Raw genomic sequence first — 13977 nt, forward strand, 5'->3', positions numbered from 1 at the left:
TTGTCCTCAGACCTCCACACCTCCACTAGGGCCAGATGTGTGTGGCTCACACTTTAATCCCGGCGCTTGGAAGGCAGGGGCAGTTGGATCTCTGTTGTTCAAGGCCAGGCTGATCTGTATAGAAAATTTCAAGCCAGCCAGGGCTACATAGTGAGATGTTGTCTAGTTTCACCCTAGTTTCACCCCTGTAGCAAGCCACTGGAAATGCTGAGGTGCCCTTCCCTTTGCTGCTGTAGTGGATGACCTAGCACTTTGTAAAAGGAGGAGCAGCCAAACAATTCACACTGCATGGTTCTCACTGATGGTTGTCACTGGTAAGACATGCTAGGGCAGTGGAAGGAGGAGGCTTAGAATCTGAATAGCCTGGACTGTTCCTTTGGAGCTCCCATAAACATGAAAACTAACTCTGTCTTTGTCTCTCCTCTTTTCTTTCTTTTGTCTTCTTCCTCCCTCTTCCTTTGGGTTTTCACCTGAAGGCTCATAGATCCCATAAAACTTTTGTTTAACAACTCCACATTTGGCTAAGGCTGAGGATCTGGCTTGCTTCCATGTATGTGGACCTATCTGCATTGCACACGTGGCACGCCTGGGTTGGCTACCCAGAGGCTATTTAAGCTGTGGGCTGGCTTTCCCCAGGGTCTGAGGATTGTTCAAGGTTCCTGAATAAACTGCATTGAAAAATAAAATAAAATAAAATAAAATGTAACTGATAAAAAAAAAATAAAAAAATAAAAATAAATAAAAAAAAATAAAACTTTTGTTTAAATAAATTGTTATGCTTTCTTCCTTTTAGTCTGTCTTTGTCAGGTTTTATTCAGACCCCAGCCAGGACTCCTGGAGGGCACAGGGAAGGAACTTCATGTCTCTATAGAACCATTCTTATTATTACTGAGACAGGGTCTCATCTGTCAAAGACCTCCAGCTCACTAGGTAGCTGAGGCTGGCCTTAAACCCAAGTGCTGGAATTCTAGGTGTGCCTTGCTGTTCCTCATTACTTTATCGCTGGTATCATTCAAGGATCTTAAAGCTGGAAAACCTAGCCACCCACTTATTACTAGGCTTGCCATAATAGGACTCTGACACTCAGCACAATCCTCTCTTCTTCTTTCCTTTTTCTTTTTAAAAGTTTAAAGACAATGTCTCATTATATAGCCCAAACTGTACTATAGTTCTCAACCCTCCTGCCTCAGCTACCCAAATTGCTGGTATTACCACCACAGACCAGCAATTCCTTATTTCTTCCCAATAGAATTTTTTTTTTTTTTGTCTCTTTAAACAGGTTTATTTGTTTTATCATAAGAACAAAAGCCATTGGCTTGTCTGATTCTGTGCCTGAAGGAAGCTATAAGGAAGTCTGCCTGGCATCCAGGCAGCAGACCCTCAGAGAGGTGAGAGTGTACACTGCAAGCTCAGCAGGAAGAAATTCCTCCTGGAAGTTTGTATCAAAGCAGGCTGCGCCCTGGAGGAGAGGCACCAAGGATGCCCAGCACTAGATGAACAGCCTAAGAGCTGATGGGATCCTACAGCAGTGACCAGCTCCATTCCAGTCTTGTGAAAAAATAGGGTTTATTTTTAATGTAACAAAAGAGCTCCCAGGCAGGTACTCATCTTGGTTCTGTGCAGTTATCCCTTCATGGCAACAAGGCTCAACAGTTTCCAGGGAACCGCTTTTTTTTTTTTTTCAGGATGGCTGGTATGCTGACCTGGCCGCCGAGGGGGATGGTCCCCTCCGTGGCCAGGGCGGGGTTAGGGGAAGAGAAAGGGGTAGAGTGGTGTGTGTCTTGAATCCTGTCAGAGTAGCTTGTCCTCCAGGACAGCGATGGAAGGCAGGGTGAGGACCAGAGGCTGGTGTCTGAGCATGCTCTACATATCCAGGCCAACGTGGGGACCAGGATGAAGGATTTGAGAAGGTGGCTGCCACGATGTTCTTGGGCATCTCCTCATGTGCCAAGTCTACAAAGGAGCACAGTACTCCCTCAGTGGCGGCATTTGGCCAGCTCTGTCAGGTACTGAGGATCTGCAGTGGGTAGCCCCAGAGAATCCACAATGTGTAGGTCATCCTGCATCAGCTTGACAGTCAAGGCCACCATGAGGCCCAGTGCCCACACTTTCATGGGCAACATGTAGTAGTATCTTGTAGGGCCCCGGGGACTGTGGGCTATGCCTCCTCCCGCCATAGGGGGGAACGGATGCTGCCGTGCAGGGCACGGCCACTGCCTTTCTAAGGCCAGGGCTTGCGACCACCACCACTCACCTCAGCCCTGGTCTTGGTCTTAGCATAGCTAATTCTTTTGAAGTTCCTCTGCCAGATGGCAACCTGATGCAGAATGTCCAGCCGGGCGCGGTGGCAAACACATCGGGGTGCAGCTCTGCTAGGCTGACGCGCTCCTGCTCGAAGCCTGGTAGAGACTCGACCCATGCCTGCACCTGTCGGTGGTGCGCTGGGATCGGGAGCTCACACTTCCGCAACACGGCGTCTAGGAGACCTGTGCTATTCCCCAGCTCCGAAAACTCCTCTGACCGAACCTATCTTTTGCTAGCGAGTTAAGGATCTGGGAGCTAGAGCAAAGCAGCCTGGTACAACGCAGCATCTCGGATCAAATTTGCTAAATTTGTAAATTTTTCCTATCTTAATTCATGAATGGACATAACAACTGAACTGTAGGAAAAAGTTTCTGTCTGCTTTAGGAATCCCTCTGGCTTTAGGAATCCAGCTGACTTGATTCCTAAAGCTGCCATTGGAAGGATGCAGAGGTTCTTCTGTATTAATAGAACAGTAAAGTCAGCTAGCCACCTCCACCTAGCAGCAGGAACTGAACACATAGGGCACACAATGACGTAAGCAAATGTGTACTCCACACAGCAAGTGGAGCATTAAGTACAGGCATTTGGTTTTTGGTTGACTACTTATTTAAGCAGAGTTTTGCTGTATCCCCCAACTGGCCTCAAACTCATGGCAGTCTTCCTGCCTTGGCCTCCCAAGTACTGGTTTACAGGCAATGAGCTAGCACACCCATATTTGTTTTGTGTGTGTGTGTTTTAAACAAGGAAAATGCAATTCTGACCTTTAAGGAGTTGCAAAATAGCTGGAGAGATGGCTCGCTCACTAGTTCAGTACACTTACTGCTCTTGCAGAAGACCCAACTTTGTTTCCCAGTCCCCCTGCCCCAGGCTTAGACTGGCTGTAGGGGATCTGACACTTTCTCCTGAGTCCAGAAGCACTGGAAGGCACATACATGCTTGCAGGCAAGCATTCATACACATACAATGTTTTAAAATTTAAAAGTAAGTTGTAACAAATGGCAGGCTAATGAGCAAATAGATAAAATATTATTAAAATAGTGTGCTGTGCACTCAAGAAGGGGTATAGGAGGGCCAGGGAGAAAGAGTAAGGTAGGCACTGGGGTAGAAGTTGAAGAGGTCAGACTGTAGCAAGTCCAGAAGGCTGAACAGTGTCAGCTTGGTCTGGGGCCCTCCTTTCTCCCTTCAGAGCTTCTAACTGAAGAGCTTTGGGGCATTAGTTTCTTCTAGGCAGCTCTCCTATACACATCCTAATGGACACCCATGTCTATATACCTCTATTAGCCACAGCCTTCCCCTCCTTATCAGTGACTTGGCTGAGTGACTCCTGGGGCATCTCAGGTGGCTGAGGCAGGGCCACCAGGAGCCCTTTCATTGGTCCTGGCTTTTAATTTATTTTATTATTATTCAGTGACTTGTTTATTTTGATTTCTTAAGACAGTACAGCTAGGCTGGCTTCAAACTCATTGTACAGCTGAGGTCCTCCTCTTGCCCCAGTTCCTCCCATTTCCCCTGAGCACTGAGGTTATAGCTGTGTACCACTGCGTGTGGCTGTGACTCTCCTTGTAAGCAACTCTAATTGTACTTTACAGTTGTGAATTCTCCAGCTTTTTTTTTTTTTTGAGATTTATTTATTAATACAGTGTTCTGCCTGCATGTGTTCCTGCAGGCCAGAAGAGGGCACCAGATCTCACTCTAGATGGTTGGGAGCCACCATGTTGCTGGGAATTGAACTCAGGACCTCTGGAAAAACAGTCTTAACCTCTGAGCCATCTAAGAAGAGCACAGTGGTCACAGCCAGGATATGGAAGCCTAAGCAAGGAGCTAATAAGACAGTGCTAGCTGCTCCAGATGAGTTTAATTTTGTAAGTCTGATGAAATACAGGCTAGATCTGAAATGACTTGCACACATGCTCCTACATCAGCCTCCATCTCTAATAAGTTGGGAGAATGGCAGACATAGTGAATGCTTGGAGGTCCATGGATATCTAAGCCACAAATAACAAATAGAGATTAAAAAAAGATATGTTCCAGATTTAATTGGATTCCTCTGTGAACTTTGGAATGACCTTACCAACAGCATTTATGTGCACTTAAAAATGGTACGTTGTACAATGAGGGTGAAACTCAGTGGAGGTGACTCAGTAGAAAACAAAACAAAACAAAACAAAAAAAAACAAACAAGAACAGCAGGAAGAAGAGGAGGAGGCATGGATTTCTGAGTCAACTCAGAGAGGCAGAGGCAGGAGGAAGAGAAGGACTGGTGTTGAGGCCAGGCAGAGCTATATGAGACTAGGTCTCAAATAAATAAATAAATAAATAAATAAATAAATAAATAAATAAATAGATCTTGTAAATAAAAAACTATATGTACACTCAGGCATAGTGCCCACGTCTGTAATCCCAACATTTGGGAAATAGAGGCAAGAGGATTAAGAATTCAAGGCCACATTGAACTACAAAAGACCTTGTCTCAAAAACAAGCAAATCTGAGACTATGTTCACTAAACTACCCCAGCCTTGTTTGATAAAATTGTGAAAGCAGGGCTAAAGATTTTGTTAAGTACTAATGATTTGATCCTTTCTCCAAAACTAACAACAACAATAATAAATAATAATAATAACTCCATTTACAGATAAGGAAACTAAGCAAAGATTCATCAGGGAGCCAGCCCAAGGTCATATACTTAGTTAGCATTTTGATTGTTTTGAGACCACTTCTTGCTTTGTAGCGCTCTTCTGGTAGTTGCTCTATCGTCTAGACTGGCCTCAAATTTGGGGAAGTTCTCCTGCTTCAACCACTCAGGCACTAGAATAGCAGTGTGGGTGACAGCGATGCCTGGTTGAACTGGGGTCTGCTGTGAGAGCAAGGCCAATATAAGAAGAACTGGATTGTGTTTCACAGCGGTAGAATGGGAGTTGGATAAAATGTTATACCCAAAAATATTGCGTCTATGGATTTACACCAGCAAGGAGGAACATACTACTGACCACTGCAGCTCTAGGAAATTGGCCCAGGGATGCTTAACTTTTTTATGAGACTTGGATAAAGACCCAGGCTTATGCTTATGTATTTACAGATGGCAAAAAGCTAGATGGGAAAGATAGTTCATGTGGTAAATGAGAGAATCGTGGCCAGAAAGGTCTTGGCAGATGGGAATAACAGACCGGAGCCAACAAGATACAATTCAATAAGGACCATGGTAAAAATCCTATGCTCCAGCTCCAGGAGTAAATACATGTAGGGATGTCGGTGCAAGAGCATGAGAAACAAAGGAAACCTGGGAGACTAATTAGATCCATTGATAAGGCTTCCTATAGATTGAGTTCAAAATCACATATATAGGCAACAGAGAGATGGTTCATCAGAAGGGCACTGGCTGCTCTTACAGAAGACCTGGGTTCAATTCCCAGCATCCACATCAATTCACAATCATCTGTAACTCCAGTCCCAGGAGAGCCAACACTGTCTTATGGACTCCTTAGGTACTGCACACATGTGGTGCACACAAGGAGGAAAACACCCATAGGCATAAAATAAACAGTTTTAAGAAACCACACACGCACATGTACGGGTGCACACACACACACACGCACACACACACACACACACACACACACACCCATAAATGCAGTAACAAAGCAACCTAACATATGGCTGCTTTGGTCATTTTTGTGGACAGTATTGAACCAAGACCTCCTGCATGACAGGGCGCTGCTCTATCTTAGCTCTCTTTTCGATTTTTGAGACAAGGTCTCACTCAGTTGCCCAGGCAGGCCTTGAACTTGTGAGCCGCCTGCCTGCCTCTAAAGAGGCTGGAATAGCACACTGTGCTACAGGCCTGAGGCCAGTTACTATCCCGTCTAATTGGCTCACTGACCTGCACCCCTGTAGAGTTGCAGCCCACTTACTTTACTGTCTGAGATGCTGCCAACTGAAAGCTGCATCAGTATCTCCACCCCGCTGGGGAAGGAAAATGTCACCCATCTAAGGCACTGTTTCTATGTTATAGTGTCTGAAAGGTCTTTTTAAGCTCCAGTACTGAGAAAGATAGTGGCCCTAGCAGTGAGGTTGGCTGCTCCTGGGAGGAAGTGTCCAGAAGGACTCACTGCTACCTAAGATCAGGTCACTTAGCCAGGAACCTCACTGTGGCAAAGGCTTTAAACAATAGCAAAAAGTCAACCATGTGGTCACAGGAGTGTCACCAAATTTGATTCACACTAACCAGACACAAAGGAACCCTGGAGAATGCAGGCACAGGTGAAGGGACTTGCTCATTAAGTGCTAATGGGAGGGAAAGAGCAGGCCAGGTTGAAGTCCCCACTGCTGATCCTTATCACCTTTAATGAATGGGCTGTCAATTGCCAAAGAAAAAGGTCTTTATAAATTTTCATCATGTATGATGTGCTCATAGGACAGATGCAAAATGTGAGAAATGAACAGGTTAAAGTTTCTCTAGCTTTTCATTCAGTCTCATCTGAAATCGGTTCACTTCTGCTGTGTATACACATCATGTTTTCCAAAAATCATCAGGGTCAGTTTTAGATACTTGATTTCTTGTTCTCCTTCTTCCTCTTTCTCCTGTCCCCTTCCCCTCATCCGATTCATTCTCCTTCCCCTCTCCCCAACATTTTTCTTTTGTTTTTGTGAGGGTGTCTCCTGTACCCAGACCTTGGATGGACAAGGTTCAACTCCCCATCTTCCTTCACTCTCTAATGCTGGGCTTGCAAGTGTGCACCAGCATATTTTATGCAGCCTTATGCAGTGCTGGGGAGCCAACCCTGGGCCTTAGGCATGCTATGCAAACCCTCTACCAACTGAGCTACACCTTCAGACTTCTCTCCTTTTTCCCCTCTCCCTTGCCTCAACCCCTTCTTTCTAGATAGGGTCTCTCTCTGCTTCTGAGGCTTGGCCAGCCTTTTGTTTGCAGTGACCCTCCTACTGGAGCCTCTCTGGTGCTGGGATTTCAAGCAGGAACCACCACATCTGGCTCAGCATTTTCAAAGAATCCCTTTTTTCCAGGTCAATGATTCAGCAACACTCAGCCATCTCCAGATATATTCTAATACTGGTTCTTCCCAGATCCTTTAAATGTAGTTTTATTTATTTACTGGGGCAGGAGTTTCTGAGGGGTTGGCTCTCTGCTTCCACCTTGTTGAGGAAGGCTCACTTTGTTTCTGCTCCCATGTTGTATACTCCGAAGCTAAGTACTTCTCAAGCTTCCCAGAGAGTCTCTTGTCTCTGCCTCGTATCTCCCCTATGAGGGTGCTGGGATTATAGACTCTTGCCACAAAATCTCACCTTTTATATGGTTCCAGGGATCAAAGTCGGTCATCTGGCTTGTGCTTGCAGCCTGCCCCCACTGGGCCATTTCCCTGACCCTTTTGCTTCATCTTTTAAGACAGCGCCCATAGAGTTCAGCAAATAACCTGGATACCCCAAATAGTCCTACGGTTGTTGACTGAAAAGTTGAGAGGTTGCAGCTGTCCACTTATGCCATCAGAAATATAAAGCGACCTGGTACTTACCTCTTAACTATCACTGGCCAGTAACCGTTGGAAGAGGCCACTGGCCAGGAGAGGACCTTTACTTCAGAAATGCTCTGTATTAAAGGCTGGATATCTAGAAATGAGTAAAACATTATTTAAACTCTACTTGCAGACTGCACCCCTTCCAAATTCCAAGATCCATTCTGTCTGACCACAGCAGGGACTGTTCTTTCTCCTCTGGGATAAGTTAGTGTAATTGTCCATACTTCTGCTAAGAGAAAACTTGAAATCCTTGACTTCCAGGCAGGACATGAGTCACTTGCCTACCTGTAGAGTGACTTTGATTTCCTGACAGCCATGCCTCACTGCCTGCCTTTCTGATTCTTCACATCTCCTGGAATGAGCAGTAGTCAGCACAGGCCAACAATCATTCCTGAAATCTGCATTCATAAAATTGGGGATTTCTAAGCAGCAGTTGGTGTTTCTCTTGTTACCTGTGTGAAATATAGTGGCTATATTTGCAGGTCTGAGAGACATGTGTGTGTATGTATGTGTGTGTGTGTGTGTGTTTTATATGGTGCTAGGGATTGAACACAGGACCTTTTACATGCAAGGTATGTGTTCTATCATTGGCCCACAACCCCAGCTGTGTAATAAACTGCTGAATATCTTACCTAGCACATACAAGTGAACAATATAGAATACACATTTACTGTTATACCTGTCTGTATAGTCCAGAGGATGATCTATGATCACTGTGCTCTTATTTCAAATGAGTAAGTTTAGGAAGTATATAGCAAGCAAATAAATAAAACTACATAGAGAGAAGCAATAGTAGTTATTAAGTTATCTTGAAATGAAGGATTTACAATCGTCCTGCAGAAATCAATCCAAGCAAGGTAGTCAGCTGGAGTTTTGGATTGGCAATCTCCTCTGGGGTGAGGCTTCCAAGTGAAAGGGCAAATAGCAAAGACAGACAAAGTCAGCAAGCAAGGTGTTTACAAACATCTGGCAAAGGCTGACTGGGAAGCTAAGGCATTCACCTGGAGTCCCCATATGAGAGACTTCCTCAGACTGAGGTCCTCTTCATTCTACTCACGGGAGAGCTTCTGTGACGCAGCTTCTATTTCCTCGGCAGGCACCTTCACACCATGGGACAAGCTCCAGTCACCTCTGTTGGGGATGGTTCACCGCCCAGCTCTCAGGGACAACATGTTGTTGCTATCTTTTCTCGTGGCCAGTTTTGGTGTTCTCCTCCCTCCTTATGATAGAGTTAGGAGGACAAGAGGTCTTAGGGGACATTGTGAGACAAACAGGCTTGGATCTGAAAGGGGGGAAAACAACCACACTTCCAGAACCAGCTCCTTAGTGAGCTCAAACAACACATGGCACTTCATCAATATACTATGCATTACACTCAGCCACAATTTGTTCATGTAACAGTTAAGGAGATTTTTATATCTATTAAGTTATTTTATAATATAAAAGGTGGACTGGTTTAATACAGTTGGGGCCAAATGCAATAAAAAACTAGTTCACTATAAATGCTTTGCTGTTTAATATTAGAATTTTACCTTTTTTGTCTGGTAGCTTGACTATCTCATTGCCAGATGCAAGATCTTTATTTACCTTTTTAAAGGTTTTTTTTTTCCCTTGTTGGTTTAACTTTAAAATTTTTTACATATATATGTATATATTTACTATGCCTGTGTTTTATTATACTATTCCCTCCTTAAGGATTTAGAACCCATGGCCATGGCTGTTCTTCAATGCTTTGGAGCAGGATAGAGATGCTGATGAAAGGGCTGGATGAGCCCCTCCCCCAGGTTCACATAAAGAGAGGTTTGTGGCATTACTTTGGGTAATACAGCAGCCTGAAGTAGCAGGAGGTGATCATGGCAGTCATGGGTTGGTATCCCTTAGTCAGCCTTATTTAAAGTTGTAAGGCTACCAGGAGACAGTTTCCTGAGTCTAACCATCTCAGGAACAAAACTGAGTGTCATATCCCCAGGCCCTGGAACCCAACTTCTCTCCTGCTTCTTCAGGTGTTTCATGTTTGTCTGTTAATCAGTAAAGCATGTAAACAGAGAAACTGCCATTATCCATTATACAAACTAAGGCACACAAGTTGTGAATGTGTTGCCTGTCTTGACTTAAAGCTTGCCCACTCCTTTGTTTCCTTATCATTCTAATACTCTGGACCAAAGTCCAAGAGAGGACCTGACTGCAAAGAACTAGCTAAGTCTATGGTCCTGAAACCTTGCTCAACTTCTAGTGTCAAAATATGATTGGTTGGTACAACAGCCCACCCTGCTCCTTTTCCCATCCTTTAAAACTGTGGTACAATCTTTTCAGGGATGCAGTTCAGATCCTGAACTGGCTGCTTTCCTGCTTGAGCAGAAAATAAAGCTTGCATTTCAAGCTTCTGTATCTGAAGTTTCCTCAACTTCCACCCAGAACTCAACAAGGCCTGGAATCTGGAAAACATCGATCACAAATAAACAAGGATCAAAGACACAAAATTAAAACATTAAGATGTAGAGTTTGACTGGTTGTCTCTTTTTAATTGTTTATACTTTTAAAATTGCTTTGGTTTTCTTTTTCTTTTTGGTGTTTAAGACTATCTAAATGGCCAGAGAGTAAGCCTTTGTTTCTATTTCTCAAGTCAGTTGGGACACCTTAACAGCTGCTCTTATCATCCTAAGGAGAGCTTTTCATCTATCAGTCATACTACTGGCAGTGATGAGAGCATAGGGAATGTCATCTTCATCCACCCTCTTCCTGCAGGATGTGTGCTGGATAGGGCCTGGTCTCCACAGACTCCATGGCTGCTCTCATCAGGGGAATCACTGATTTACCAGAGCAGTCCCCATTATCTCCCGGTTTGTGCTTGGCTGTGGAGGGCAAGGATCAAAATATTGTCTGTCTTTTTTGTTCCTTTCATCCTCATTAGTGTAGGCCTCCTGGCTGTTGAATGCCTAGAATGATGGTTTTACCAATCTTATAATCTTAACTTCTGTGTAATATTTAGAAAAATACAAGACTCTAACAGTTTTAAATAAACCCTTATTTTGCCAAGTTTTAGTTTCTTCCAGTGGTTAAAGCCTAACAAAGTTAGGAAAAATACAAGTAATTATCTTGATTAAACATGTAATTTTTTAAATTAATTTTTTTCATGTGCATTGATATTTTGCCTACATGTATGTCTATGTGAGGTTTGAGTTACAGACAGCTGTGAGCTACCATGTGGGTGCTGGGGTTTCGAAGCCCGATCTTCTGGAATAGCAGGCAGTGCTCTTAACTGCTGAGTCATCTCTCCAACCCCATTTAAAAATATTTTATTATTATTTCTTTAAATGTACATTTGTGTATATCTATGTATATACATGTGCCAGAGGTTAGAGATGTCCCCTGGAGCTAGAGTTAGAAGCAATTAGTTATGAGCCCCTTGATGTGGGTATTGAGAATTGAGCTCAGATCCTCTGCAAGAATGATATATGTTCTAACCACTGAGCAACCTCTCCAGCCCCAGTTTTGTTTTTTAAATCATTTTTTTTAACATTGCCATGAGCAGATCAATGTAACCTTAGGAATTTTAATAACCTTTGATCATTAAACAGATATCACAGTTTACATTCACCATTCTCTAAAACCCTCATGGGACTTATATCACAGTTTACATTCACCATTCTCTAAAACCCTCATGGGACTTATATCACAGTTTACATTCACTCTAAAACCCTCATGGGACTTACTGGGGTCTTTTCCTTCTTGCTTAGGCATCCTGGTTTTTGTTTTTATTATTATTATTAAAATAAGATCAGTCCACTTATCTTTTACCATACTAAATCTTTTCTTATATAAACATTCTCTTTTCTTTTTAATGATTTTTATTTTTAAGCAAAAACTACAACCTCAAGTTACACACATACTGCAGAAGTCCTGACATGAGAAGCTCTCCCATCCATGGATAGAAGTTTCAGTCGGTGACTTTAGCTGCCAGCCTCAGCTTCCTCAGTCACCTAATATGGGGATATTGCTTTTCTGCTGCTCCCTGTTCCTATACTCAGAAGCTTTGCTGGAGGGGCCGCTCTGCTGCACCTGACTTACAGGAAACTCCAGCTGGCTGCTCCATTGAGTGTCCTCAGTCACTTCCAGCTGGATGTTGGCAGCACCGGACATGATGATGTTTCGCTATCCGCACCTTTTCATCTGCTCCTCACTATTTCCCACCTTTAACTTGGTTTCTATAAACTCACTTGAACTGAAAACATGGCTACCATAGCTCATTCTCATACAGAATATAACAATATGGGTGCACTCATTTACTGAACTTCACATTGATCCAAAGCTGAAAAGTGAAATGATAACAACAGTTGGAGATAACATGGGCTGAAGGCAGAGATTAGTTGGTGAAGTTACAGAGGGCCTGAATGTGGATCCAGCACTCACTTAAGAGGTGGCAAGGGGAGACAGGAAGCTCCCTGGCTCGCTTGCCAGCTAGTCGCACAAGTCAACCAGGGAGTTCCAGTTTCAGTGACAGATCTTTTTGTTTGTTTTGTTTTCTTTTCTTTTTCGAGAAAAGTTTTCTCTGTGTGTAGCTTTGGCTGTCCTGGAACTCGATTTGTAGATCAGGCTGGCCTTGAACTCAGAAAGATCTGACTGTCTTTGGCTCCAAAGTGCTGAGATGAAAGGCATGCACCACCACTGCTCCCTTGACTACAAAAAAAGACAGACAGAAAGAAACAACAAACAAAACAAAACAAAAAATGGAGAACAAGTGAGGGAGACACCTCATGTCAATCTCCACACATACGCACACATGTGCTCACACACACACAAACATGTACTCACAGGCACACAAATGCACATAAAGAATGGAGAAGACTTTTTATGGCTGGTCAGTTTTTGTTTTTGTTTTTTTGAGACAGGGTTTCTCTGTGTAACTCTGGCTGTTCTGGAGAAGACTTTTCTAATGCAGTATGTGTGATGAGAAAGAGAAGAAAATAATTTCAAAACAGAAATTAATAGATTTAGCCATCTGAAAAAAAAGTTCAGTATAAAAAAAGTACATAAAGCTATAGATGCTTGCTTAGTATGTTTGAGGCCCTGGGTTTAAGCCCTAGTACTGAGAAAAGCAGGAAAGTAAAGAATAAAGAAGGGGGAAAAAGAAGGAAAAAATTTAATAAAAATGAACAAAGGATAAACAAGAAAAACCTTTGTTCTCTATAACACAAAGATTTTAAGGTCCTTAATATATAAAGATCATTTAGAGCTGTTGTAGAAGACTGTCCTTGGAGCATGAAGTCAGCATCTTCATCAGAAAGGCTCTAACTATTGCAGGAAGCCTGGAGACTGGGGCTGTCCTTGGCTTGGGCAGCAAGGGGCTGGGGGGATCAACACTGGACCCGCACCTGAGAGTCCAGCTGCCTACCCTTCTCTCCCAGCTGTATGTAATTGTCCCCAAGCTGGCATGGTCTCATGTCTAAGGAGACGCTGAAGTATACAAAAGGGGGAACTCCATCTATGCAGGTAGGGGGCTATTGCCACCAGTGCTTGGGGGAGACTTGCTGGTGGCATGGCTGCTTTGGGCTTTCCCATGCTCCCACTAGGACCAATCTTCTGTCTCCCTTTGGTTATTTGAGGCAGGGTAGCCCAGGCTGGCCCCATAGTCAATACTCCAGGCTCAGCCTCAGCCTTAGCCTCAGCACACAGGTGTGCACCAGCACAGGCAGCTTCAAATGGTTCATCTTGAGATGAAGAATAGCACATTTGCAAAAGGGCTGTCACCAGACATCAGGTGCCACATTCCCCGGGGGAACAGGGTGTTAGTGAGGCGAACTGCTGTCTGTAGACTGGTGAAGTGCTGCTCTGGGAAAAGAACCAGGCTTGCCATGTGCAGTCGCTGAAGGCACAACAGATAGTAGCTGAGGAAAGACACGACAAGCTTCAGGAGGGCTAGAGTTTGTTAAAAAAGAAATGGTGCCTTTTAAGGGAATGAGCTCTCTGTAGCCGGACGTAGTCAAGCTTATAATGGGTGACACACACACACACACACACACACACACACATGCCCACACACACATAACGCAGAGAGAGACGGGGAAAGAGATTGATTCAATGCACCGGTGCTAAGACTGTGCTCACCCCTCTACATTTCTCCTTTTTACCATCTGCCTCTTCTCG

General features: G+C 43.9%; 1 pseudogene; it reads right to left on the reverse strand.

Annotated features, from left to right (window-relative positions):
- Positions 1-1646: 1646 nt before the first annotated feature.
- On the reverse strand, positions 1647-11973 carry LOC110561222 (large ribosomal subunit protein uL4m-like; annotated as a pseudogene).
- Positions 11974-13977: the final 2004 nt, after the last annotated feature.

Source organism: Meriones unguiculatus, chromosome 8, assembly GCF_030254825.1.
Source record: "Meriones unguiculatus strain TT.TT164.6M chromosome 8, Bangor_MerUng_6.1, whole genome shotgun sequence".
Taxonomy (NCBI): Eukaryota; Metazoa; Chordata; class Mammalia; order Rodentia; family Muridae; genus Meriones; species Meriones unguiculatus.